The sequence below is a fragment of the Rhea americana genome, unplaced genomic scaffold, assembly GCF_003343005.1.
Source record: "Rhea americana isolate MKP2758 unplaced genomic scaffold, rheAme1 scaffold_35, whole genome shotgun sequence".
Classification (NCBI taxonomy): Eukaryota; Metazoa; Chordata; class Aves; order Rheiformes; family Rheidae; genus Rhea; species Rhea americana.
Window position 1 is genome coordinate 854,085 of NW_028186479.1, and position 15,864 is coordinate 869,948.

At 40.4% G+C, this 15,864-nt stretch overlaps 1 protein-coding gene across 2 annotated transcripts in view; it reads left to right on the forward strand.

The window, feature by feature from the left end:
* The window catches only part of LRRC3B (leucine rich repeat containing 3B), a 48,070-nt gene that overhangs the window by 17,122 nt on the left and 15,084 nt on the right, over positions 1 to 15,864 (forward strand). Inside the window, exon 2 of one of the 2 annotated variants that reach the window (XM_085311752.1) lies at positions 6,277 to 6,403. The exons of the other annotated variant lie outside the window; for it this stretch is intronic. The gene's annotated coding sequence lies outside the window, so the exon portion shown is untranslated. The remainder of the gene's footprint in view (positions 1 to 6,276; positions 6,404 to 15,864) is intronic. 2 annotated transcript variants of the gene reach the window in all.

Here is a 15,864-nt window from a genome sequence, read left to right on the forward strand (position 1 = left end):
AAAAAAAAAAAAAAAAAAAAAAAAAAAAAAAAGAAGTTGTCAAATGAGGGAGCATGCAAGGAAAAGGATCGACTGCGCTGTTTCAATTGTATAAATCAGCTATGGTGTATGCTGCCTCTCAAGCCCTTCTGATAGCCTGGTGCATTTAGACTGCTAGATCAATTTTCCATTTTCGATCTGTTTCGGGTAAACAGATTTTACCTTGACCTGTAAAGCTAGTCATATCATTTTATCATATCATTTTACATGGCAGKGATTTCCCAGGGAACAGAAACATAAATCTACACAGTTGCCATGAGGTACATGCTGTGCCTTATAGTAGATCTGTTTTTTAACTCACAAGAAAGTGTGCAAAAGAGTTTTGCTAGGCTGCTGCTAACATTTGAGTTGCAGTTTTATGTACTGAGATTTCTTCTGCTTCCAAAGTCTGAATATTTTAAAAGGAAATGTAGAAAAAATGTCTGGAATCTTAAATGATTRTCCTTTTCACAAAGAAGTCTCCTTTAGAGTTTCCATTGTAGAAGAGCAGCTATCCTTCCAAGTCAATCTATATAGGTATCAGAATGTTCAGAGCTGAACAATTAATGATTATTATTCACTGCTGCTGCTTTATTTCTAGTATAGTGAGCATACTTTTGGAATAATCTGTCCAGGACTGTCCCAGAACTACTGGTGTTTTGCTAATGCTGCATTAGTGTGTGCTATGTGCTCTGTCAGTAGTGGCTTGAAAGAATTTAACTGTGTGTGTGGCAGGGATGCTGAAGATCCCTGTAGGATAGGTGGGACATGGCTGCAATCTGGTGGGAAAACAGTGTTTCACAGCCTGTTGTGTTATCATGCTGCCAGAAGGAGGTGAACAGGAAGGAGAAATACCCTAACAGCTTTCCATCSCACTAGGCAGTGCAGCTCCTAGAATGGGCCATTTTCATAGTCATCGTTTGTTCTTTTTATTCATCACATGTCCTTGTGCTTTTCCTCTCCCAGCTAGTTGTACTGCAAACACTTGCAGTGAGGAACAAGTTAATTAGAAGCCRTGAAACAGAGATGGAATTCAAACAAGCTGGAGAAGAAGTAAGTAAAGAAGCAGGTCCAGATAGAAGGGGAACGGATGTAGTCTTTATAGCCATCAGATTTATCTGCCTATTAATCTGTTCAAACGCAGGTATGGAAGTATCAATACAAAAGTTTAGAAGTATTCCCTCTTTGGGACATGTTGGAAGTCCCTAAATGATGTATCATCCTACATTGCCCCATTTTGAGTACTCCTGTTAATGTATCTCCCGTATTGCTTTTCCTGGTGAGCCCCTCACCCTTCTCAGCCATACCCTTCCAGGTTGTTCACTCTACCCAGGTTTGCACAGTCAGCCCAAAATGTGTTGCAGCACATCTGTGCTAAAATAAAGGACTAGTAAGCACAGGGCCACCTAAATTAAACCTATGAATCTTGCATCTGAGTCAGCAGTTACCAGCTGGAGAAGTTTCCRTAAAAACTGAGCTAAAAAGCCTTATTCCCAGGCTTTCCTTCCTCCTGCCTTCTTTCCATCTCTCACCGAGGGTTAAGCTAGTTCAGACGACCTTGCATTTGCTGCAGATAAGAGTTCATAGGAAAGTGGTAACCATAATCTGCAGCATGCAGTAGCTGAAGAGGTAATTCATGGGATACAGTGCTCAGAGAGGTGTAGCTGCAGGTGAGGATTTGGGGGAGAAGTATACTTGATGTGATGAGAGGGCAGGAGAATTTGAGAGGCCAGTGAAACATCTGGATATACATTTGGCTAGCATGGTGTTTGGGACTTATTATGTGGAATGGTTGCACTTTGTTAATTTATTTAGTAATTTGTGATGGCAGTAGTTGAATATTGAACAGTGTAAATMTAAGCAACTGCCATTTCATGCTTTGGTGAAGAGGGAGTGGGTGAGTGAAACAGTAGGGGTAAATTGTGAATAGGAATGAAACCACTGTGTGCAACTTTCTCTGAAACTGCCCACCTCTTTCTTGGTGTAATATTGAGCAGATGGGCTGTGTGATCTGAGCTTATTGTCARTAATCAAAGTGTAAATCTTCTGGGACATGTTTTGCTTTCAGTTGCTTTGATTGAAAAATAAAGTTAATACCTAGATTACTTGCATTTAGACCAATGAAACTGCAAGCAGAATTTGAACCTTTTTTGTCAATTAGGTTGACGGGAAATACTCACATTTTATGAGAGCATGTTATCTTTGTTTAGCCAGAGAAGAAACTACTTGAATCCAATATGAGAGAGCATTTCCATAGTTGTCTTTTTCTCCCCCTCTATGGATGAAATTGTGCTGATCTTAGTAGGGACAAACCAAATAGAATTCTCTATAAATTAGTTTAAAGTACTTAGTTTATTAGAAAATGACATTTTCCTAATCTGTAATATTTTTGCCAACCTGTAAGAGCATAGTACACAAGACTAGACCAAGAAAGTTACAGGCATCTGTATTCCTGTAATGGATTTTCTTCAGCTGTTTTCAACATTTTTCAGTGAGATTTGTTCCCTCTTAAATTCTGTGGAGTTTTTCTCTAAATGACCCACTGGATTCCCTGAACACTTTTTAGTGCTAGCCTAGGTAGGTATATTTATAAGTTGCCTTCCTAGACTGCTTTCTCCGGAGGTGTAATTTAGAAACTGGCCTTTCGTTGATTACTGTGCTTACCTTGGTCTGAATTTACAATATGGTCTGTTGTTCAGTTTGCAGACTGATGACTCATTCCTTTGCTTTGCTGGATAGTTGCATGTGATCCTACTCCATTCTGAGCCACGCTTTTATCAAGAGCTAACAAGAAATGTTTACAACATTCCTGGTGGATCTAAATTCCACATCGAAGTTTTTTTCACTAAAAAAGGGGGAGTTGCTGTAATTAAACTAATTCTTTCTTAACACTCACCTGTTTTGTTATGCATCTGTTGGGCTTCACAGTAGGTGCAAAGGAGGTAAGAAGATGCTCTGTGCTGCTTTCTAGTATGTGTAAGAAAGAGTCAGGATGTGCAGAACTAGAGAGGTGCTGAAATGGAGGGGAGCGAAACCACCAAAGGCGGCTGCCTTACCGCCTGGGGAAATCCAGGTAAAGAAAGAAATCATAGAGGGATGTCCACTGTATTTGCAGGATTTTTCTGTAGAAGAGCAGTTTTTGTTCTCATCCATCCCCATGTGAGTTAGCAGCTTCCAGTAGGTGTAAATGCCCATCTCCAGAGGGTAGAAAATGCAGAAGTGAGAGATGAAAAAAACAAGCTATGGAGGGAGAATTGTGACTACTTCCTGGAATTGCATTATCCTCCTCCTAATGTGAAGGAGAACATTAGAGGTGTCCCAGAGAGATTCCYCTTGCTATACCATCATCTGAGATTATGCTTATTTTCCCTGTGGATCCTGTACTCAGCATGTTCCACTGCCTGTACACGTAAACTTGGCAAGTTTATCTTTTTCAGTCTCTCTACAAGAAGGGATAACATGCCTCCAGACTTGAAGTTACTCAGTAAATCAGCACATATACAATAGATTATTTCTTTATTATCCACCAGTTTCTTCTGCTCTTTGACACTGGTTTCACATAACGCACATCTTGTTTTTCTCCTCTTGCCTTGTGGTCCTAACACATGGTGAAGGAAGGATGTTTAGCCTTGAATTATTCATCTTCCAGAATCTTGTCAGTTTTCCAATGTCACTTTTTTCTTCCTAGTATCTCTGCCAGTGTTTTTATTTCATTTTTTAAAAGTAGCACTTTAAGTTTAGATTATCACTTGGATTGTTCCTGTTCACTATTAAATGATATATTAGTGGACGGCGACTGAAGGAATTAATCAGGCTATGATTTTTGCTTTTCTGGGGGGAATTGCTTGTATTGATGTTTATACTTTGCTTGATCTATGAAAACCACGTGGCTTTATTTTTCTAAGTAATTTAAGTTGTTCATTTTTGAGTTCATATTTGCTRGCTTTGAATGGTAAAGGGGACCTTGTAGTAAAGACTTGTCATGGAATTTGAAGAGTATCTTTATGCTCGGGGTAAATAAGGAATCTTTTTCCTTATTTAGGTGAGGTGTAGGAGAGCACTCTTGTTGATGTTGTCCCTTTGAACTAACCTGGATCGCTGCATTGTGCAGAGCCTAACAGCCGGGTGGTACTGGGCACACGCAGCCCATCTTCCAAATGCTGGTTCATGCCCCTTCCCCATGAAGCCACTTGGTATTCAGTCCTCCTCTAGCAAACACTTCTTGTGGCCATTGGAGGTTCAGCACAGCCTCGAACCTCTGCAAAACCTTTCTTCACTCTGACTGCCAAACGGTGTTTGCAGGAGTGAGGGGAAAGCTCTGCACCTAGCCACCCTGTTTATAATGATAATGTATTAGGCTTTTTCTTCATCAAAATAAAAACATAATTCTTTCTGTATGCTGGAATATCAGTCACAAACACTCCCTTCTCYGTTTCACTTCTTCCTCCTTTCTTCTGTTTCACTGAGTCCGGCTTCTCTTGAGCTTTTGCAAATGTAAAATTGGTTGGATTCTTGGGTATGATACTCTGCTGAAAAAATTTTAGCCAGTAGTGACTGATTTGAAAGAGGAATGTGGACTAATTCTGTTTAACAGCTTGTGCACAGTGTATATAGGAGTGTAAAGGAAAAAACTGTCACCACAGAAGTGCAGAAGAACTAATAGTAGGGAAAATGTTTAGAATTTAGAGAAAAAGAAGAAAATGGTATGCAGGGACTGGATGTGAAACATCAAGGTCAGAAAAAGAAGCCATTCAGATGTTGCACGGGAAATCAAAACTGCTGTTTTTCAGAAAGCACAGTCTGATGTATTTTGCTACAAATTAATGYGACTGTAAGCTTTTGGTGCGTATCATAGTTTTACCATGTGCTGTYACAGCTTGCTGACTGAAATCACCGAAATTTGTCTCTATAGAGGATGAGCTATCCGCATAGGCCGTGCACAAAGACATTGGCTGATTCTATTTGTTCTTCACCTTTTCAAGAGAGCTAAAATGTTAGTCACAAACAACTTATAAAATGCAAAAAAGGGTTTAATTCATTCAGTGTGTTGTGAACACAAACTTTTTGTGTAATTTTATGTAAAGCAGGCTAAAATAGCRGGATAACTTCCCTCTAACTCCTAAAGAGAGTTTGAGAAAATACATGGATTTGGCTTTCATGAAGTAGCAAAATATTTATTTAAATTGAGTATGACTTCCGTTTGGTGTTGTAAGGGAAAATGTTTTTACACTCCATTTYTTTTCTTTACCATAATGTTGACTCTTGCTTACTTTATGTAGTCATGCATGAATATACCAAGTAACGAGTGATAGCAGCAACCTTGAATTTCTTATACATGGACCTATGAATTAAAGAATGCTGCTTGAAAAAACTATTTTGGCTGATATTTAATTAAAGGATCAGAATAACTCTTTGTTTTGTCTTTTGCATAATTACTTTAGTTATATTTCTTTTGCTTGACATACATATATTGTGTCTGTTTTTGTAGTTCCCTGACAGTATTTCCTCCAGGGTTCTTCTCTGCATTATTTTTCATATATATCATTTTTATATGTAGTGAATGAAATGAAGATATAGCAAAGTGAAATACACAGAGAAATACGTTAACACATAGAAACAGAAAATTTGTCCAGGAAATTGCTTTCTAGGTGGATTAAATCCACTTGGTCAAGTTCTAGCTAGCCAGAATAGAAAGAACATTTTCAAGGAGGAGGGGGAAAGGCATGTAAAGCAACTGTGAAACCTGATGGGCAAAAATACAAACAACAACATTAAAAAAAAAAAAAAAAAAAAGGCCAGTGCTCTACAAGTGCTCTGCTTTACCTGTGCTGCGGTATATAATCGCGAAGGGGCAGCCGCATCTCGCCAGTTGATTATTGCCTGCACCGCGATGTGCGTAGTTGTTTCCCTGCCGTGAACCCGTTCTCCCGTGAGAAGCGATGTGAGCGGCAAAGGGTGCGTCGGGATCGCCAGCTCTCGGAGGAAAGGGCAGCGGGCAAGGCTGCCGCGGGCGTGCGGTGGGCTGCCTTTTTTAGACTTGGTGCTTAAAGGAACTCTGTATTCAGCATAAAACAGAAATAGAAATCAAACTTAATACCGTGAAATGAAAAACAGAATTGTTTAAGGCTTTACAAGTAGTTTTGCTGCTCTCAGTCCTTGATAAGTTTTAAAGATATTTTTGTTATTGTGAGTTTAAAATTGAGGTGGTGCTTCCTCTCTTTTTCTTTTTTTTCTTTTTTCTTTTTTTTTTTTTTTCAGAGCATGAACCACCTGGCCCTGTGGTGTAGCGCTGTTGTTCACAAGCAAGGCTACCTCCAGGCTCGAGTTCCTCGCTGATCGTGGATAAGCCAGCTGTATAGAAGCCGTATAGAAGTATAGAGCAGAGGTGATAAGTTTTTTTTTTTTTTTTTTAATTTGTTAGACTAATAGTCAGATAGCAACTTGGCAACTTGACTGATACCAGGAGATGAAAATAATTCTGCTGGCTGTGCTAGAACACGGTAGGAGAAAGCCACAAAGAATCCCTGAGTAAATGTGGTCACAAGATGCCCAGCAGTTCAAAGGGCTCAGTTTGGCAAGCTGGCGACCAGCAGGATGAAATCTCTGCTTCCTTTTAAGGGTACAAACCCAACAGGAGACTCCAGAGAAAGCTTTGGTGCCTTGTTTCCGCAGAGTACTTTTCCCTTGGCAGATATTGCATCTGTTTTGTAGAGGGACATGAATTGGCCTCAGATTTTCTAAGACAGGATTGTAAATGAAGGAGGGAAAATATTTCTTACTACAATCCATTTGATTAAGCTTTTAAAATTGGTAACAAAAGATGGAATTTTAGAAAGTTTGCTCTACCGTAGCTCGGTTCAGCTTCTCCTGGGATCACAGAGGAGATCTACCAGCTGCTTACGTAGGGACAAATTTCAGAGTTTTTTTTGTTTGTTTGTTTTTCAAGCCTTCTTGCTCTACTTTATGGGATTTTTTTTCTATAATTATGGTTTGGAAAAAAAAGCTTCAACTTTCTTCCTTCCTTTTGGATAGTGTTCTTAAAACAAGTTGCAGGAAAGTAGGTGCCCAAATTGGTGTTTGATGCATTGAAATGAGTTAATCACTTAATCGGTTCATTAGCTATTTATGGATTTATTTAGCAAAAGTTTGGCCATGTGAGACATGCTGTCATTTCAAAAATAATCTTCACCTTTCACGAGTTTCCAGATAATTCCATTGTACATGCATTTATTAGGGCATATTAAGATGTTGTTAACTGAGTAATTCTTGTTCAATTTTTTTATTAAAATTTAGTGACATGAATAAATATTTACAGATGTAGTTCTTTGCTTTTAGATGTTGATATGAGTGAGAATTGRTTTACAGTATAACATCATAGAGCAATACAATAATTGTTCAGCTTTAATATCTATTTACTAATGCAGTCATTTCTCAAGAAGGACTTGCTGTGTTAACTAATTAATGTTAACTAATTAATTAATTTAATTAATGCTTTTCATGCATGTGCCTTACAATTAATATTTTTAGTATCGTACATCTGTGATTGGCCGTTTTTACCCACACTGGAGTAATGGAAACTGTGTTCAGTATTAGGAAGGTTCATAAACCCTACCTAAAGGATGCAAAACTTTCACACCCAAATTCTGCTTCTGRGGGCATGTGTGTGTAACTCATTGCAAGTAAAGTGCCCTGTGAAATGCGTATTTTCCATACAGACAACATYGATTTTACAACCATGCATGACATGAGCAGGAAATAAAAACATGGTTCAGTGTACAACAGTGTACAACAAGGTGTGGAACTAGATCTGCCTCAAGTAACTCAAGTTACTCACTTCATTTATATATTTTTCCCTGAGTTGTAGTTCTTGCTGATGTTTTATTTAAGATACTGGGACATAATCACAAAATGGCAGAGTATGGAAAGGACCTCTGGATTTGTCTAGACCTGAGAACAGAGTATTTAAGAAAGTAAAGTATCTTTTAAATTGATTGCCTTTTCTCTGGTAGTAGTCTCACCCCTCAGACTGCTGTATCTCTGTCTACCAGAAATACACTTGTAGTGCTTTAAATGTGAACCAGTTCTTTGCAGAATGTGTGTATTAAATAGGATTTAAAATCTGTTGGTAGATTGGTATTTAAACCTAAACTACTAATGTCTTTCCATGATTTCATTGGGGGAAAAAAAAAAAAGGTTCTAGTGCACTAGTGCATAAAGGAGTATGAATCTACCCAAAATGTGGTTATTCTGTGTGTTTTCCATCTCTGCTGTGTTGGCCTGGCTACACAGTGGCTGTGCAGGGATGCTCAACAGAAGTGTGACTACAGGCAACGTGGAGATTTCAAAGCTAGCTTTAACATGTCACGGCAGTGAGGTGAATTAGTCTGCCATCACGCTCGTGTTACAGCTGAGAGATGTCACCTGTGCCTGAGCTGGGCTGTTTTCCCCTAGCACTGTTGTAACAGTCCCAGTCGGCAAGTATTTCTGTGTGGCTGTCAAACGGGGAAAGGAGAAAAAGTGAAGAYGCTGTTTGCAGCTCAGTAGGAACCTTGCAGCTCCTGAGCTCAGCAGGAGCCAGCTGCTGGGAGCTGTTACCTCTGTGAGCGCAGATGCCGCCAGTGCAGGGAGCAGGTTTTGGTCTCCTGGCTTCTGCAGAACTTGAAGCCCTCCAGCAACTTGATAATCCCACCGCTAACAAAGCCAAAACGCCGATCTTCCCTCCGTACCACCAATGCAAARCCTAAGTCAGCCCTGTCCTTCAAAGAGAAATGTGAGTGTTCCTGTTGAATGGACTGCGAGCTGGAGAGTTGCCCATTTTCTGCAGTGTGCTTCTGCTCTTCCAGTGCACCTCTGTCGACTGTAGGCTTATAGTAACCTTAGAAAAGCCCTTCGATTTCTTAGGGTTCCTTCAAAAGCCAGCAGCTTCCTGGAGCTTAAGGAGCAATGGGGAGTCAGTGTAGCACCCCACAAAGGTCTTACAGCAACAGCTCCTCTTCCTGTACCCAGCAGGAAGATTGCCTGTGGTGCAGTAATTATTCCCAAGAGGACTTAATGCTATTTTTAAGACTGCTTTCTGCTGGCAGTGTTATGCAGAATGGTCATTTGCTTCCGTCAGTGTATCTTCATTCTTTGCAGGTCTTCTAAGCCRGAGTCACACTGTGGGTTTTGCTCATTGAGTTCCGTTCGTGATGTGCCCCGTGTCAGAGGTGTTGTCTCACAAGCTCTCATGTGTTGTTTTTCTCCTGGAGAATTAAGTTCTACCACTGTAGCTATATCTGCCATGAAGCAGCATCAAGTGGGGCCACTTTGTAGCCCTGCTCACAAATTCCTGGGAACATCAGTGYGGGGAAGATGAGCTTCTCTTTGCTTTGAGGAGGATTGATTGAAAGGCTCGGATGGAGAAAATTCTGATGGAAAAATGTCCTCTTTTTAGTCAGACAGAAAAATAAAGGTGTTAACTAAAATTTTATGTTTTAAATGAACGTTGTCATATTGTATGAAGGCTTTTCCAAGTTAATTTTATCTCAGTAGGATTTTTAACATTTTAAAAAGTTTTTGAAAAGTTAGATTTTATAAAAAATAATAACTTCCACAAAATTCCATTTTATAAGAAAATATGTATACTCCAATAATGTTTAAAAATTCATTTAAATGTCAACAACAGTTTTGATACAAACATTATGAAAAACACAGAAGAAATAAGAAATAACTAAACTGAAAGAACACCATTGTGAAGGGAAGGATGTGAACTGATTTTTTTCTCTTTTTTTTCCTTCATCTATCTCAAGTTTTGAGCCAGGTATGCATTTTATTGAGTAAATTTGGAATATAGAATTTTACCTGGGCAATAATTTTCTAATTTTAAATAAAATAATTATTAGAAGATTATAAATTGAATATTTTTTCTTTGATTTTGATACTAATGTTCTAAGAGAAAGCTAGTGTTTATTTCAGTATAAGTAAGTGATTGCCATATTAAGGCAGCTGTTAAAATCATTGATGATGAATTAACCACTCATTCTTAATCAAGTTGTTTGTGCAASCATAACAGTAATTTAATTCTATGAAATTATAGTACAGAGAGTTAACTCTGTAGATGAAGTTATACTGATTTTTGACTTGTCATTTCCACATCTTTCATTTAATATGTATTCTTCAGACAAAGTACATTTCAGTGTTGCAACATTGAAGAATTTGAGAACTGTCATTTGTAAGATGACAATTTCTTTGGTAGGAAGAGAAAGGAGAAGTCGTGTTTCCCAATGGAAAGGCAAATGGACAAAGTGAGCTGTCATAATAGCTTTCCAGCACTTCTTGAGACTTGCACACTGGGTAACCATGTGGTAGCACGCAGTCTCCTGGCTTGCTGTAGTGCAGTCGAGCTGTGGATGCTAGCAAATGGTCTCTTCTCATTCTGTAGGGTGGCTGTGAAAGTCAGAAGACTATCTGTATTTATTTATTCGCATTYGTTGTGGCACATGTCACTCAGTCTAGCCTTCCTTTTATGAGGTGCCTAGTGTGCTCTTCCTCTGGATTGTGCAAAGCAGGTTTTTTTAACCCCAAAGAATTCATTTTGAGGAGTATTTTCACTAGAGCTGAGATTGTATTGTTTCATGCTGAACAGTCTTGTCTTACGTGTTGTCTTCTCAAGGCTAGCAACGGATGCTTTTTACAAGAGTATTTTCTTTTCCCTTCTCTACAGACAGTATATCTGGGAGAGGGTGTTTAGATGTTTTGAAAGAAGTTTTTTAAGCTATAGAGAGAAGCAGCAGCTGGTAGTGAGAAGCCCAGGAATGAATGGGACAATGCAGGCCTTGCATGCTGGTAGCAATATGAGAGGACCACCAGTAGTCCCAGGAGTCCTGGAGAGAGGACAATATACTCAGTGGCTATGAATGTCTCATTTTGTGCTTCCTGAGACTCTCTTGAGCTCAAAGCACTTTGAAAGGCATCTGATGGTGCAGTAGCACATGGCAGCTGCCCTATGGAAAGTGACTGCTTTGAAATTCTACTCATTATATGGATCCACTTGAAAGTCTCTTGAAAGCATTATGTTGACTGAGGTTTAATACTGGACTGTTCCTCAGGCTTGCAAAGGTTGGAATGCTTGCTAGGCTTCTCTGTGCACTCGTGAGAGAGGGATTATCTCTCATTTTAAGCATCCTTGTGGATGCCAACTTTTCCTGGACCAGAACATCAATGACATTGAAAGTGTGTATGACACCGCTGTGCTGGGAAGGTTTAACTTATTTGATTGTATACAAGCTGGCCTGTTACCTGCACTGTCTAGAAAGGAAGGGCAGGTGAACTGAGGGGTGCATCTGGTTGACTGAAAGCAAGAAAGGAAGGAGTCAGGACTGCAAAAAGGTGTTCAGATGTGAAGCAGTTTACAGAGATGGGAACAGTATTGCTGCAGCAGTGTAGCACTGCATCTATGGCAATTAAGGGAAGGAGAATGAACAGTGTAATATTTTCTATGATGGGGAACATGGGAAAAATAGATCTGAAAATACTACTCCCAAGGAACATGGTTTTATTTYGCCATTTATTTTACTGTTCTTCATAATATGTAGCCCGTCTGGATTTCTGTGGATGTCCTGGACTTGTATTCAGATATGGGATTTGCATATGTGAAAAAGGAAAAATGATACCTTTGAAATTGCCTGATTTATGAAAGAGGAGAAAGGGAAGGGCAGTTATCAGTGCCCTTGGCTTGGTGAAAAATGTGTAAACTGCACTGCAAGACTGTCACTGTATGGGTCATCGACCATATCAGTGTATTTGTCTCTGGCGTATTAGTCAATAGGAAGCTGATGCTGTTGATGGTGTGCTGATTCATGGTTTGTTAGGTAGCTCCTGGTAAGCCTGTGTAACTTAGAGTATGTGTTAATAGTTGGCAATTTCACCGTACTGCAGGTTCTAAGGAATTCACCAGGTAGCTCAAGACCCGGTGATCTCTCAGATGTCCCTGAAAAACTCTCATGGCTGGCTTCCTCACTTTGTGGTGAGAGCAGAACAGTGTGATGGCAATTTCTTCTTTTCCTTCTTCTTTGTTTTTCCTGCAATTCCACATGCTCTTCTTCTTCTTTTTTTTTTTTCCCTCAGTCCTTGAGCATTTCTGAAAGTATCAYTACTCTTCTATCCTCTCTTAGACAGAAAGGAGAAAAAGCCAATGAGTGTCTTTGAATCATATGCTTTTATTAAAAAGCATACAAACATGTTAAAAAAACGAGTAAAGCATAACTCTTAATTTCAAAAGAATGCTATTCCCTTCATTTATTTGTTCTACCATTGTGTTTCGTTGCTTGTTCATTACCATTTTGGGGGATGAATTGTCTCAGGAGAGGAAATAATAGTTCATTTCACCTTCCACCACACAAAACATTTTGGGGAAGCACATGGATACAAGGGATGCATACCGCCAGACAAAACAGCTATCATAAATTATACTAAATACAGCTCACCAAGAGTTGTTTCAGGATCCAAAGAGGATGAATGGCATCTGTATGCCAAGCACTGGGGATGGTTTCTATTTGCTCCAATATGATATTTAGACATCTTTTTTAGAAATGAATGGATTAGTAACTGGACAAGAATTGCAGTTGACATAGTAAGGCTTGACATACTAAAGAAAATCCAAGGCCACCTGGGCTCTTGTGCTGAGTGAAAAAATTCTATTTTATTACTCTCCTGGATTCAGACTAAAATGAGAGTAGTAATAAACAACTTCTGTGCTATTAGCAGGGTGCTTTAACATGCAGGTGGTTTGGAACAGAAGTGAGTGCCTTAAGCATTGTTTTATGGTGTTATGCATTTCAGACTGAAAAATGGCCACAAGCTTTATTACTTTAATATTAACGCTTTTTCATTGCTCTCTCTCCCTCTTGCAAACTGCTGCATTCATCCATTATAAAGTGACTATTTCYTTTCCCATTCACCTGTCATTTTTCACAGTGTGAAGAGGGAGAGGCAGGTGGATGGCAGGAGGCACATTTGAGGCCATAGCGATGCTGCATCTGTTCTCAGTTGAAGCCAAAGCTAGGGCTGTTGCCTGATTAATGTGTTGCGTTAACTCATAAAACCCTCCACAATAAAATCAAGGAGGGTAGCCTCCCTCTTACTGGTGTGGGGCACTGAGTCGCTCAGTCTCTTCTATGTCAGGATTGCACTGCTGTTTCCTAGCTGCCTGCAAAGGGACAGCACCATCAGGAGTGTTTTTTCTGTTAGAATTTTCCATCCTTGTCCCTTGTCCCCATTCTTGCTGGCAGGCAGGAGGATTGTAGTGCAGATGCTGGTATCCATCCTGTCTAAACCCCACAGGTGAAGCCCCAGCTGAAGTGGGCCTCCAGGCTCTAGGTGATGGTCACACTTCATTTCATCTTAAACTGGCCTCCTGTGTGGCTTTGCCTGATAGGGGTCTGTGCACCTGTCTCCACTGCTCCCTGTCTAAACACTGCCCTGTCAARGCCAGGGTGGCAACTTCAGATGGCCGAGACACTGCTATGTTTTGTATTCAGCTTACTCCCCTCTGTCTTACTCAGCGGCTCAGGCACAGCCTCCTTCAATTGCCGGTTTCTCTCCATGCTGTTGTGGTGCAGGGGCTGGCTCACCTCCATCCAAAAGTGTACCGAACTTTTCGTGGATTAATCACAGAATAGAATCACAGAATAGGTGAGTTTGGAAGGCACCTCTGGAGATGATCTGGTCCAACCCACCCAAGCCAGGTTAGCTAGAGCAGGTTGCCCAGAACCATGTCCTGTTGGGTTTTGAGTATCTCCAAGGATGGAGATTGCAACTTCTCTGAGCAACCAGTGTTCAACCCCCCTCAGAGTAAGAAAGTGTTTTCTCGTGTTCAAATGGAATTTTCTGTGTTTCAGTTTGTGCCCATTGCCTCTTGTTCTGTCATGGGGCATCACTGAGAAGAGGCTGACTCTGTCTTTATTACACATTCTCATGTGATATWTATACACTCTGATAAGATTGCCCTTAAGTTCAGTAAGTTAGTTCATATCTTGAACTAACTTGAAGTAAGTTCATATCTTTCTTGTACTGGGGAGCCCAGAACTGGACCCAGCACTCCTGATGCGGGTGCCAAATAGAGAGGAAGGATCACCCTCTTTGAGCTGATGGTGAAGCTCTGCCTGATGCAGCCCAAGTTGTCTTTGCCATGAAGATGTGTTGCTGGTTTGTGGTCAACTTGTCCACCAGGATATACCCCCAGGGTCTGCAAAGCTGTTCTCCAGCAGGTCAGCCCCCAATCTATACTGGTGCATGGGATTATTCGTCCCTAAATTCAGGAATCTGCACTTCTTTTTGTTGAACTTCATGAGATTCCTCTCTGCCCATCTCTGCAGCCATCCTCTGAACRGCAGTACAGCCCTCTGGTTTATCAGACACTCCTCTTAGTGTTGTATCATGTGCAAACTTGCTGAGGGTGCATTTGGTCCCATCTTCCAGGTCAGTGATGAAGAGATTAAGCAGTATTGGCCGCCTGGACCCAGTATCGACACTGTGCCACAGTGGCCAGCATACAGCTGTCTAAAACAGGAGATGCTGAAGGAGATGCCAACAGAAAGAGGCTGTGCCTGTGGAGCAGCAGGAGAAGTGGTTTCAKTGCTACCGGTGAACCAAGAGGCATAGAGCATTGATAGCGTGGATGGCAGGGAACAGATCCTCCCCTGCTCCTTTGGAGACAAGATCTGAGGGCTTTTATTACTGAGGATAGCCGGGGTCATGCATTTCCACTGCGTTCACCATGTTATGTCCTGACTTTGAGCTTGGGGCAYGCTGACTACCTCATGTGATAGCGGCAGTGCATACGGGAACTCATGGGGCACCAAGAACTTGGAGAAGAGGAGGATGAGCGTGCGGTTAAGAGGAGGCAGAGGGCGGAGTGAGAAGGTGCTTTAAAATTAGGARACAAATATTAGCAACTTGCACACAGTTCAGCATAGAATTTGCCCTGCTTCCCCCTCAGTTTAGATGAACAGAGTAAGGATTTAAAAGGAAAAGCAATCCTTCAATTCTCTTTCTCGATCTAAATATATCAAGTTAAGTTGATCTCAATGCCAGTATTTACTGTAACCAGAGTTAAATTAGCCTTCCTGTTAGCTGTGCTTGATTTTCACTTTTCAACAAGCCTTAGTAAAATAAATCATGTCCCACTTGCTTTTAAATTTCATTATYGTGACCTAACTTAATTTGCTATAAATTATTTCTATCTGAGCTTCTTCGGCTGTGAACTTGCAGCCTCCGGTGTCTTGCTCATTGGATCATTGCCCAGCTAATCAAGTTCTTTTTTTTCTTCACAACTCCTGCTTTTTGTATCAGCTAGCTCCACCAAAGTCAACTTGGCTCTGTAACCTCCATGTGGACACATAAATAGCTGATACATTCTTGTCTTTAAAATAAGGGTTTTACTGAACTGAGTTTGAGGCTCTTCCTGTTGTGCACCAGTTCTGTTGATAAAGATGTCTTTTCCTTTAGAGTAGGAGTGACCTCAGTTGTTTGTTCTCATCCTGGAGGCAGCCTTTGCAACACTTCTTTTTGCTATCCAGGAGCTTTTGTTTTCTCCTTGGGACAAATGACTGACTGACCAGAAAATCTCTGCTCACTCAATATCTAGCAGCAATGGCTTGGTTTTTAGTACAGCAAGACTTCATGTCTGATGAAGACTGGTGTTTATTTCTACTGAGAAATGCCAATCCATTTTTTCTCTAGAGCTGCTCCTATTATTTATCAGTTGTTGATAAACAACTTTTACTTCAGCCCTTCAAATGTTTAAGGCATGCCTCTCACCAGGCTGCTAAATTGCAACCCGAGTAAATGTTTTGCTGAATAAGGGTC